Consider the following 12,591-nt stretch of genomic DNA (forward strand, 5'->3'; position numbering starts at 1 on the left):
TGATTTTCATTTTACCAGCCTAACATTGGAGAAAAATACTTTTTTACAGGTGTATTCGAGGAAACAGAAATATTTGTTTTATTTTTACAGGAATATTTGTTTTATTCTTACAGGAATATTGTTATTGTTGTTTTTTATTCTCTTTCAGGAAAATCTTGAACAATTTTAATCAATGGTGTCTCTTTAATTGTTTATGCAGTTGATTTTCAGTATCTCTTGATAGCAAATTTCTTAAAATGAATTACATGTACTTTCTGACATTGTACAGATTTTTTATGAAAAATTACCACAAGAGAACAAACATAGAAGTCAGAGCTGTAATTTTTTGTGGAAGTGGGATTTCAATTATTTGTTACTTCAGTATCTACTCCAATATTTACTATGTAGTTTGGACTGGATGTCAATCTCAAGTTTAGTCACCTCGTCGAAGGCGCTGCTGTTTCTAGAGGAAAATACCAAGGTATTGGAAGTTTTGAAATCGGTTTATTATTGCTCGTCTTTGGTGTGATTTTTAAAATAGTTCGGATATAGGAAAAATTCCGATGGATAAAATTTTTTCATTATTTTTTGAATGAAGTGGAAGTCTTGGTTGAATTATTTTCTTGCTGTATGTTTTGTTGTTTTGATTCACAAAAAGTTTTGCGTTCAAGACTTGTTCATATTCCCAGAATTTTTGTTAAAGGTGCTTTCTTTCTTGAATGTTTATGCAGAGTTGATTTTAATTATCTCTTGAACCTCAAATTACAGTTGATTTGGATTATACTTAGTAATCTTCAATCTCCATTCTAAGGTGTTTCTCTTGGAAGGTGAGAAATTGATTCTTCTGAAATAGTTTGTTATATTTGTTATATTTTTTTCACAATCAAATAATATTGGTCGAATGATCTTTTACTACTTGTTATTATGTACTTTACATGTATTTTGAATCATGTTAAATAAAACTATAACCGTAAAAAAGACAAAAACTAATCAGGGCTAAAATTAGCTTTTGGTGTTTTCATTCACAAAATTATATTCGATATTTCATGTTCACATTTTGACGAAGGTAATATAGCTAGTGTTTTGATTTTCATTTTACCAGCCCCACATTGGAGAAAAATACTGTGTATTGGAGGAAACAGGAATAATCGTTTATTTTTACAGAAATATTGTTTTATTGTTGTTTTTTAATCTCTTTCAGGAAAATCTTGAACAATTTTAATCAATGGTGTTGTCTTTTTTAAATTGTTTATGCAGTTGATTTTCAGTATTTCTTGAACCTCAAATTACAGTTGCATTTCTTTTGGAAGGTGAGAAATTTATGCTTCTGAAATAGTTTGGAAGATATGAAATTGTATATTTTTTCAATCAAATAATATTGGTCGAATGATCTTTTATAACTTGTTATTATGTACTTTACAAGCAATTTGAACTTTCTTACAGGGGTATTCCAGGAAACGGGAATATTTGTTTTATTTTTACAAGAATTTTGTTTTATGGTTGTATTTTATTCTCTTTCAGGAAAATCTTGAACAATTTTAATCAGTGGTGTTGCGTTTCTTGAATCGTTTATGCGGTCCATTTTCAGTGTCTCTTGATAGCAAATTTCTGAAAATGAGTTACATGTACTTTCCGACAACACATTTTTTTAAATGAAAAACTACCACAAGAGAGACACTATATGGAAGACAGAGCTGTAATTATTTGTTGAACTGGGATTTCGATTATTTGTTACTTCAGTATTTACTCCAATATTTACTATGTAGTTAGGACTGGATGTCAATCTCAAGCCTAGTCAGCTCGTCAAAAGCGTTGCTCTTTGTAGGGAAAAATATCAAGGTATTGGAAGTTTTGAAATCGATTTATTATTGCTCCTCTTTGGAGGTGAGATCTACGAAATAGTTCGGACATAGGAAAAATCTGATGTATAAAATTCTTTCATTATTTTTTTAACCCCTAATTACTAACGTACTGAAGCTGTCACGTTGTCACTAACGTACTGAAGCTGTCACGTTGTCACTAACCATACGTCTCACAGACGGCCATATATTAAATGTGCGTATTTTTTTTATTTCGCAACTTTTTTTTCTGAACTATTCAGATATGTTCTTCATATATTTGGCGAACTAAACATGTAGTTCAGAAAATGAATAAAAATATAATTTCAAGTAAAGATCAACATTTCGTAGAAGAGTTTCAAATTTTCCGCATTTTGACATGATCTATTGAACTGGTGAAAAAAAAACGAAATAATACAACTATCGATGAGTTTATTATTTTTCTGGATACATTAAGAGATGAACTGAAACACAGCAGAAAACTGAGTCAAAAACATAAAAAATAAAAAAATTGACAATGCCTAGATATTATGAAGTTGACGCACAATCTGGGCACTTTCTTTCACAGATTTTTCAGAATAACTATTATATAAAATAAACGAATTGACAGAGCTTATATCGAATAGTCTATAAAATATAGTGAGTGGCCATCGACGGCTCCTACGACTGCAGGAAAATTTCGAACATTTTTCATCAATTGCGTCTACTTCACCTTTTGTTGAATTGTACTCGAGAATTATATCAGGCTTTCCTGACTCAGGATCTTCACTTTTATGATGATGGGAAGATGACACTAAGAGAACAGCCTTATTTTTTTTTGTACGTACGAAACTAGTGTTATGTCTTTGGTGAAACCATACAATGAAGATCCAACCAACCTATTCCTATTGGGTAGAAATTGTGATGGAATTTCCTTCTTATTCTTTCTGATAGTGCCGATACATGTTAGCCCTCTTTGTTTCAAAATGTTCACAAGTTCAATAGTTGTGAACCAGTTATCAAATGTCACATTTCGGTTTGTATTATATATTGGTTGTGTTAGGCGAAGAACACTTTGTGCTGGTTTGCTACATTTTTTGTCTTCATCCGGCAAGTTTCTTCCATCTGAATATTTACCTGTATAGATATATCCATTATAGAAATATCCAGTTCGTGCATCTGTGCAACACATAATTTTCAACCCATATTTGTCAGGTTTGTTTGGGATGTACATTTTGAACTTACACCTCGCTCTGAAACTAACCAGCATTTCGTTCACACAAGCACACTCCCCAATCGTGTAGCAATCCTGACAGTTCTGGACAAAAAGATCGAATATTTGGGAAATTGCAGCTGCAGGATCACCTAAGCTTCTCATCATTCTGTCATCAGGATTATCAAATCTGAGACAAGTGATCAAAAAAGCAAATCTCTCTTTACTCATAATACACCTAATTATTTCTCGACCAGTTCCATCGGTAGCAAATAACGTATTTATACATTCATTATTCGATTTGAATGCGGCCGTGTATGAAAGAAGCCTAAAAAATGCGTACAATTCTATTTTATCGAGATTCTTCAGAGTTGCAGAATTTTCGGGTCTGTGCCGGCCTCGTTCTGCTTCAATTTTATGGTTGGTCCATTGAAGTATGATACTACAGATTTTTTCAGTGAACAACATTTCCCAAACTTCAAGAGGGCTAGGTTTTTTTCCGAGTGCTTTAGCCGAAGGACGTAGTCCCGGCAAGTGAATAATTATATTTTCTTGAAAGCGGCATCCCTATTGGAAACAGTAGGCTCACTGGACCATTTGAATCTATTTTTCCCATAATAGTACTTCGAGATTGAATTTTTTTCACATTCCAGTATCTCATCAGTATCCTCGTCATCGGTTTCATGAGTCTCAGCTGAAAAAATTATGAATGATAAGCATATACTATAACAAATTTGACACTAAAAACTATTCACCATTTTCTTCTTCAGAATCCGTATTGTGATCACTTTCAATATGGGTATTTTCAGTACATTCATCTTGAATATCACCAATGTCACTTTCACATTCATCTAACCATTGCAATAACTGTTCTTCGAAGTTTTTATCTGAGAATCCATCGTGCTTTTTTATTGTTACGTTTACACTAACTATATTAAAACCAGAGACAACCAACGAGACGAGTAACTTAATGATAAAATTTTGATCGGTGAAAACTGCACTGGCGAACTGTAAAGAAAGCCATTTGTAGAGGGCGTGCAGTATAGAACTAACAACCCCAGACTTTAGTTCTATGACACGCAGTCAAGTTGCATAGCTTCGGCATTATTCGTGTCCTCTTCGGAAAGTTGAAAGTGTGGCGGGAAAATTCAAATATTATGCCAGGTATTCTAGACCCCGTTTAAACTTCAGTTATAGTCTATTTCAAAAGAGTGTAGAGTAATAAAATCTCATTAAGTATTCAAAAGCGCTACAGGGTGATCCGTCAATAAATTCTGTCACTTCCCTAGTCCGCATTGCAAAATTATGTCGTTTCATAAAGAGCAGGTAGGTATCACCCTGTTTTAAGGGATTTGTCCATTGTTATCGACGGATAAATACTGAGCCAGAGGCGCGCTAGTGGGATAATTGCCAAAAGAATATGCATTCATAAAAATTATATTAAAGGAAATAAAAATTTAATACAGCAGAACAGTGTTATTAAAAAAATATAAAATGTAACAATAAAATATATACGAACCGAAATCGGGAAATACTCACAAACACACACGAACGAACTTTACGTATTGAAACACTTGTGGGGACTTTAAATCAATTTATTCACAAAAACGACACGAACTTTACTGGATACGTTATTACAATTTGACACTTGAACAATACTAAAACTGTGAACTTCCCTTAACGTTTAACAACACTCTATTTATACCCTAATTGAATGTTCTAGAGATTACTAGGTACAATTTTCGAGAACCTTCCGAGAAAATAATTATTCAGACTACCCTTAATTCTAAACCCTAACCTAAGCAAAAGTGTCACTGTCACTGATACACTGGTCTCTGTCCAGATTGCTTATCCCGCTACAGTATATTTACAATTCAATTAAATTATTCTACATCAGTATAGTCTTCATCCGAAGAACTGTCATCATCCCCTGGTGTTATAATTATAGGGTCAACCACCTGATCGACCAAGTTGTCCAGTTCCCACATTTTATCTTCCTCTTTTAAAACATGCTGGATTGCTTTTTGCCAGTTTTCTGATGTGATTTCCATAATGGCTTGATCAAACAATACCTTGACATCTTTCATTTTAAATGTGGTATTGTGCCTTGCAACATATCCTTTAACTTGTGCCCATATAAGTTCTATAGGATTTAATTCGCAATGATATGGCGGTAGGCGCAGCACAGTTACTTTATACTTTTCTGCTACATCTTCTACGGCATATTTCATGAAGCGAGATTTATGTTGTTTTACTATGGCTAGTAGTTCCTTCTTTACTGAATTCGTCTCAAACTGAATACCTTTATTTGACAGCCAGTTAATAATTTCTTGCTTTCTCCAAGCTGAAGTTGGTACCTTCTCTAAGCGCCTTGAATGGTAGCTTGCATTATCCATAACCACGACCGAATCAGCTGAAAGAAATTTTAACATTTCCCCGAAGTAGTCTTCGAAGACATCCGAATTCATGTCCTCATGATAATCTCCCGTCCGGCACGACTCAAAGCTTAACAAACCTTCTTTTAAAAATCCGTCTTTGCTTCCAATGTGAGCAATTATAAGCCTCTTCCCTTTTCCCGAAGGCACTTTAATACCCGTCGAAAGGCCTTCTATGAAAGCTTGGCGAGAACTTGTTATATTTTTATCTTGCCACATTTTTTTGACTATATAACCTTCGTTTATCCACGTCTCATCAAGATAAAAAATTTTCTTTTGCTCTCTGCGGTACTGCTTTATAGTTGTCAAATATTTTCGTCTCCAGCAAATAATTTCATCACTTTCCAGTAATAGTGCCTTTCGATTGTGCTTTTCCCAGGCAAAATTCATACTTTTTAAAGTTTTCCATAAAAGTTTTCTGGATATCAAAGGAATATCGTTATCTTGGCTTATCTCGATAAATATTTTTTCAAGAGTGGGTATTTCCTTTTTAAAATAAAACGAATGAACTTTTCTTCGAATGTCACATTTGGTGTCTTCATCTAAGATTTTTATTGGTCTTCCTGATTTTCTCTTGCATGGACTTACCTGGCCTGATATCTTTCTTTCTCGCAATAATTTAAAAATCGTGGACTGTCCAATTCCAGTCATTCGGGCACATCGCTCAACACTTTCTTGCACAGACAAACTAGGGTGATCGTGTTTTATGCAATCATATACATTTAAAATTATAACTTTTTCGCAAACAGATAGCGGAGAATTTTTTACACTTCTTTTCTTTGGAGTAAATGTCCCCATTTTATAACTTTTTCACTATTTCTATATCACAATATCACTGTACGTTTAATTGGTGTAGTAACAATTACTATTATAACTCGAATGTTTAAGACACCATTACAATATATTTAAACCCTTTTTCTTAATTACCTGGGTTTAATAGGTATTGCATGATTGGTGGGCAGGGTCAAAAAGGGATTATTATAATGACATGGCACCTCGGAACTAAGTGTTAACCATTTTTCGAGAAATCATGCTCAAGTATATGAACCCAAATTGCATATTAAATAAGTTTACAAGAACCACTAAAATTAATCTTAATCTTTTTTTAAGAAATTTTACTTACCTAAATACATGTAGGTACTTAGTTTTAGACCAAATTACTTCCCAAAAATGGCCTTTTATTATTATCTATGTCTGTAATTTTTAATTTACTTTAATTATTAAGTTTAATTATCCTAAGATTTGCCTACGCCCATGGACGACAACGAAATTCAGGCAAATTTTATGACACTTCATGATTTATTACTCTACACTCTTTTGAAATAGACTATAGTTGTTACTTGTTAGCAAAACTCAACAATTCCACAATTAACAGGAATTGAGTGAGAACTCAGTTCTAGTATCAATAATAGAATAACATTGATTGGATATAAGTATTTTAACTTATATCCATTCGATGTTATTCTATTTGCAATATTAGAATAGAGTCCCAACTCAATTTCAGATAATTGAGATTTGTTGTGTTTCGCAGACAAGCTACTGATTTATGTTTCCCATTATAATGAAATATCTTTAGTTATGTGTAGAATTATATCCGTTACTAAGAAATTGAGTATAAATGTTGCTGCTATTTGATACATTTATCTTGATTTTTAGGACTATAATTAATGTTTATTATTTGAATAAAACATACTTTTTTGGTTAAACATAATAAATAATATATAAAAAAGACAACAAATTAGAAGACAACAAAATATTTTATTTACAAAAAATTAATTCATGTTAATATAATAATGTAAATACATGTTCTTTCATTTTATTGTTTTACGAGTGCTCGAACTTTTGTAATTTTTTAGCATGTGCATACTGTTTTTGTTCTCTATGTTCACGCATTTTTCTCTTGCACCATCATGGAATGCCTATTTTCCAAATTCCTTTAATGATAGAATTTTTGATTAAATTTGCATGCTCAACACAGCTAATCCAACTAAAATTAACATTTAAGTTGAGGTGGTTCTCAATTGCCTGGCTTAACCCTTCGGTACCCGCACCTGTTTTTGGAACACGGATACCCGCACTGTATCTCTCAGATCGTATTACACTTCAAAACAAAAATGAACCTAAAAATTAAACTTTTTATTATAATTAAATAAAAATGCAAAATTCACATTATTTAAATGATTCGGAGCAATTATTGCACACCATGAGTGAGTGTTCTATGCATAAGAATTTTTTACATTTCACACAAGAATATCTTGTAAGTCTTCTCTTTTTACAGTCTCCACAGCTGCTTCGCTTATTGTGCCTGTCGGCAATTAATTCGACGGTTTCTTCAATCTGTAGTAATTCTTTATTTCTGTCTCGAATTTGTCTTGGCACATTAACATTTGCAGCACGTAGGTATACGTAAATGTTCCTCTACGAGCTGAAAAGACAATTTTTCTAAGAACAATCTGCGTCGTAGATAGTGAGCTTCGTCAACGTTCCCTTCATATAAAACTTGACTATTAATGCCAGCTACATTGAGCAAAGAATAAAAAATGACCATAGGCCACCGTTTTGTATTTCTTGCGCAATTATACGAGGTACATAACCGATCTACTACGTCCACGCCACTTTTGGTTTGATTGTAAAACGTAACAATCTCCGGTTTGGTATTCTCACCTGTTTTAGAGTCTATGGCATCATCATGATGCATACTGGATACTAGAAGTACTGTTTTATTTTTTTTTTGGGACATAAGACACTAATGTTGCCTCCTCCCGAAAGCCAAACATTGATGAAAACGGTTGCCGTATTTTACCATTTGTAAAAATGGGTGGAATTCCCATTCTGTTTTTCTTCACTGTGCCTACTATGGTTAATTTGTGGTCTTTCAACATACTGAAAACCAAATTGAAACTTGTAAACCAATTGTCTATAGTGATGTTTCTTCCAGTGCCGTGGATAGGAGAAGACAGTCTTTTCACAATTGCCTCAGAACTATTTGAAACGCAATATGGACCTTCCGGTTGTTGCTCAACATAAACTTCCATAGCTTTGGTATAAAACATTTTCGCATCTACCATGGCAAATATTTTTATCCCATATTTGCTTGGTTTAGAAGGGATATATTGTTTGAAACTACACCGTCCTCGAAAAGCCTCCAGCTTCTCATCGATAGTGAGGTATACTGAGGGACAATATGATTTTTTACAATTTTCATTGAATATTTCGAATAATTCTCTAATTGGCGACAGTTTGTCAGTTTTCAATCTCTCCACTCTTGTGTCTTTGTCATCAAATCTGATGTACTTCAATAAAAATTTAAATCTGTTCATAGACATCGTCAACCTGAAGAGTTCAATTCCCGTCCCATTTGTACTCCATAATTGTTTTGTGTTCAGACGGCCGCTTTTATTAACACCTGCTAAGTAAAGAAGACCTAGAAGAGCGAAAATTTCAGATGTATTTGTCGGCTTCACATCTCTCTCTCGAGAATATTGGTGAGCTTTGGAAGCTATAAACATATTCGTATATTCAACAATTTTAGCAACAATATCATCGCTAAATAAACATTTCCAGCATTCCAAAGGATTTCTTTTTCCTTTTGAAAGGCCCAAGTTTCCAGGAAGGTGTGATACTATATTGTGAGATCTTGTTCTGACATTCTTATTGGAGGGTAGTATTCTCCACTTTATATTTTCTTTACCTTTAGCTGCCTTGCCCAAGTAAACATGACTTTCTTCCGTAGGATCTTCATTACCAGTTTAGTTGCCATCAGATAAATCCTGTTCAGATTCAGAGTCTTCTTCACGAGTTTCAAATTCATCCAGAGTTTCACCGATAAATTCGTCATCACTATCGTCGGGTGCGTCATCAGAAAATATGTCCATTTCGTCCATAAGACGTTGCAAACGAGCCTGCTCTGTTTCATATGAGGCCATTTCATCTATTTACAACAATAATTTTGTTATTCATAAACTGTGTCGAATTATACACACAAAAACCTTACCAAAGCCAACAAAATTTCTATTGATTATACGAACACCAGTACCCGCACTGTATCTGACAGATCAAACTAACGTCTAGCTCGTAGACAAGAAATGCTAATACTGTGTTTAATTGTGTACCGGTCAGTGTTACCAACTCTCAAAAATATTTATCCCTAAACCTAAGTCAAAAACCCCTAAAATTGCCTCAATTATTCAAAAATTCCCCTAAAAATATATTTAATAAAAATAATATATAAATATGAAAATACTATATAAAATAAGAGTAATATGCAGTAATATTTCTTAATTTTCTTTATTTATAAATTATCTAAAACGTTATAAATTACATCAATGTCTTCTGAAGAGTCCACATTTTTAAAATCATATATATTGACATTACATAAGCGTAACATTTTTGAAGATGGATTAAAAGTAGAGCATGATCCACCATTCCGAATTAATGTGAAACGAACCATCATTATACTTTGCAACATTTCAATCGATAATCTATTCCGTAGCTTATTTTTGATTATATTATAGATGGAGAAAGCACGTTCAACAGTTGCGTTTGAAATGGGAATCGTAACAAACGCTAATCTGAATTTTCCGATATTTTCAAAACGTTTACATCCAGCTGCGTCCAAATCGTTATATACTTCGTAATATAAACCAGCTGAAGTACAAGTATTAGTCCATGTTTTATTACTCAATTGTTGCCACTCAAACTCGATGTCATTTTTGTTGCCATAGATATGAGTACGATGAATGTGACTCAATATTTGTTTTAAATCGGGTTTGACTTGAGAAGTAGCAACCTTTGGATGCAAATCAGCAACTGTTTTCAACATTGATAAATTATCCGGAAGCCTTTTCTGAATTTGCTCAGCAAAACAAATTAAAAAGTTCTTGCATCTTTCCCTGACATCCAACAAGTCTTTTTCTTCCAATTCCTGGGATACAGTTTGAAAATCAAAACCAAAGTATATTGAAGCTGTATGCATTAGGTGTTCCCGAAAATTGAATTCTACAAGTTCAGAGTCTACCAATTTTTCCAATTGGGAAGGTACAACAAGTCGTCTCAGCAAGTTTTTGTATAGTAACAACAGATCCTCAAATAATTTGGTAGGCTCAACATTGTCACTTTGAAAAAGTAAATTTAATTGAGTCACATTTTTTAATTCATTCCTTAAAAAAATCAACAAAGCTTTGAAAGGTGTTCTCCGCATGATATCATAAACCTGTTCTGCCATGTAACATTTATCATCAGATTTGGCAATCGAAAAGAGCAGCTTTAATTCATCCCACTGCTCCAATATAGTATTAACAGCTTGGTAGTGAGCCAGCCAGCGAGTTCCGCTGAGTCCTGGGATTTTTTTGGGGTCCTTATTGTAATTCATGGATTCATATAAAGTTTTATAGTAGTCCAAACGTTTAGGACTGTATGAAAACCAATTATGAGTTTCTCTTACAAGAAATTCTAATTGGCGTGGTAATGATTCAGCCGCTTTTTCCGCGCATAAATGCAAAGAATGGCTGACACATTTTACAACAATTAAATCAGGCAGATCTCTTTTTAATAAGGCAGTCACTGAATTATGTTTTCCAACCATAATATTTGCTCCATCAACACCAATTCCGATCATATTTTCAATTTTTAATCCATCCTTTTTAAGTTGATTTATAATTGCTTGATGTAAACTTTTTGCATCACATTCTATTATCTTAATTATTCTATAAAAAGTTGTCACAACTTGCTTTGTCGTATGTGAAAAAAATCGTAGCATAATACATAAGACTTTCTGAGTCGAGAGATCAGTGCTCTCGTCGATAATTATTGAATATGGATAGTTTCCTATCTCTTCAATTAAAGCTTCACGCATTAATGGAGCAAGCACATTTTTTATTAACATTGAACACTTAGTGCGATGAAGTTTTATGTTTTTCAGAGCTTCTGATGAAGGATCCAGCTGAGGAAGTATATTAATTAAATGATCTACTGTTAACAAAGAACAGTGTTCGGCGATAAAGGCAGCGATTTTCAATTCGGCGATTTTTGTACTTTCTGGCAAAACTGGTTTATATATTTCAGATATAGATTTACATCCCTTTGCTGATCTGTCCCAGGCTACGGCTTTTTCATGCTTTTCAGTTTTAGCGTGACTAACCAAATCTTTTTTGTGGGCTTTTAACACAACATGGCAATATTTACACGTCGCCAATGTGTCATTTGTAACATCAGTTGCAAGCCATCCTGCAATGAAAACATAAATTGGAAATAACGACATAATATCACTTCAGTACATATACACATCACCGCAAATTGGTAAACATTTAAACATGGCAAAACCAACACCACACATTTTTTCAATATTTTTTTATAATTGTAGGTATATGAATATTTTTATGAAACACCAGACACCAAATCAACTTGAAAAATACTCGAAAATAGAAAAACCATCAACATCCCTTATCACCTGTCCAATCCATTCCAGAAAGCCTGCATTAATTGTTTATTTCAAACCTAAATAAAATAAAAAATACCGGTCTCTGCTGCAATTTGACGGCGCCGATGATTGGATGATTCTATGGTAAAAAATCATGTCATGAATACTAATCGAATCTATAATCTAAGTCTATCTTGATCATTCATATATTACAACTAGGCAATGAAATTTATTTACCTTTTAATTTTGAATCTGTTTCCCAAACCTTCGTGTACTTTTGAGTGTACGTCTTTTTATTTTTAGTTTCTTTGGACATCATTAATAAATTGCTTTTTGACACCGAAGTACGATAATGAAATAAAATTAACAATTGTAGGTAATTGCGTAGTTGAAACACACAAGCAATAACATAAAACATAACAAACCAACAAACGCTTACTCTTTGAACATAACCTTGAAATCTCCAATCATCTGTCACAGACTACACAGACCCCAAAGAAAGTTAGGAAGTAGGAAGGGATACTAGTCATTGGAGAGTAGTTTAATATAATTACACTAGATGTCATCCAGTCCGAAGTCTTTCCATAGGTAAAAGATAAAATATTTGAATGACTGTTATTGGATTGAATAGTTCTATTATAATCAGAAAACCCCTAACAATACCCCTAAACATATAAAACCCCTAAAAAAATCCCATCCCACTCATTTACCCCCTAAATCTGGGGGGAA

The 12,591-nt window shown here is 33.3% G+C and overlaps 1 long non-coding RNA gene across 1 annotated transcript; it reads right to left on the reverse strand.

The window, feature by feature from the left end:
- Positions 1–7,182: 7,182 nt before the first annotated feature.
- LOC111513054 (uncharacterized) lies at positions 7,183–12,290 on the reverse strand. Its single transcript, XR_012468086.1, has 2 exons — positions 12,100–12,290; positions 7,183–12,001 (listed from the first exon to the last, which is right to left on the reverse strand). It is a non-coding gene; the product is annotated as an uncharacterized lncRNA (long non-coding RNA).
- Positions 12,291–12,591: the final 301 nt, after the last annotated feature.

The sequence above is a fragment of the Leptinotarsa decemlineata genome, unplaced genomic scaffold (assembly GCF_025532065.1).
Source record: "Leptinotarsa decemlineata unplaced genomic scaffold, Ldec_3_MD MMD2_tig00026374_RagTag_RagTag, whole genome shotgun sequence".
In the NCBI taxonomy this organism is placed as follows: Eukaryota; Metazoa; Arthropoda; class Insecta; order Coleoptera; family Chrysomelidae; genus Leptinotarsa; species Leptinotarsa decemlineata.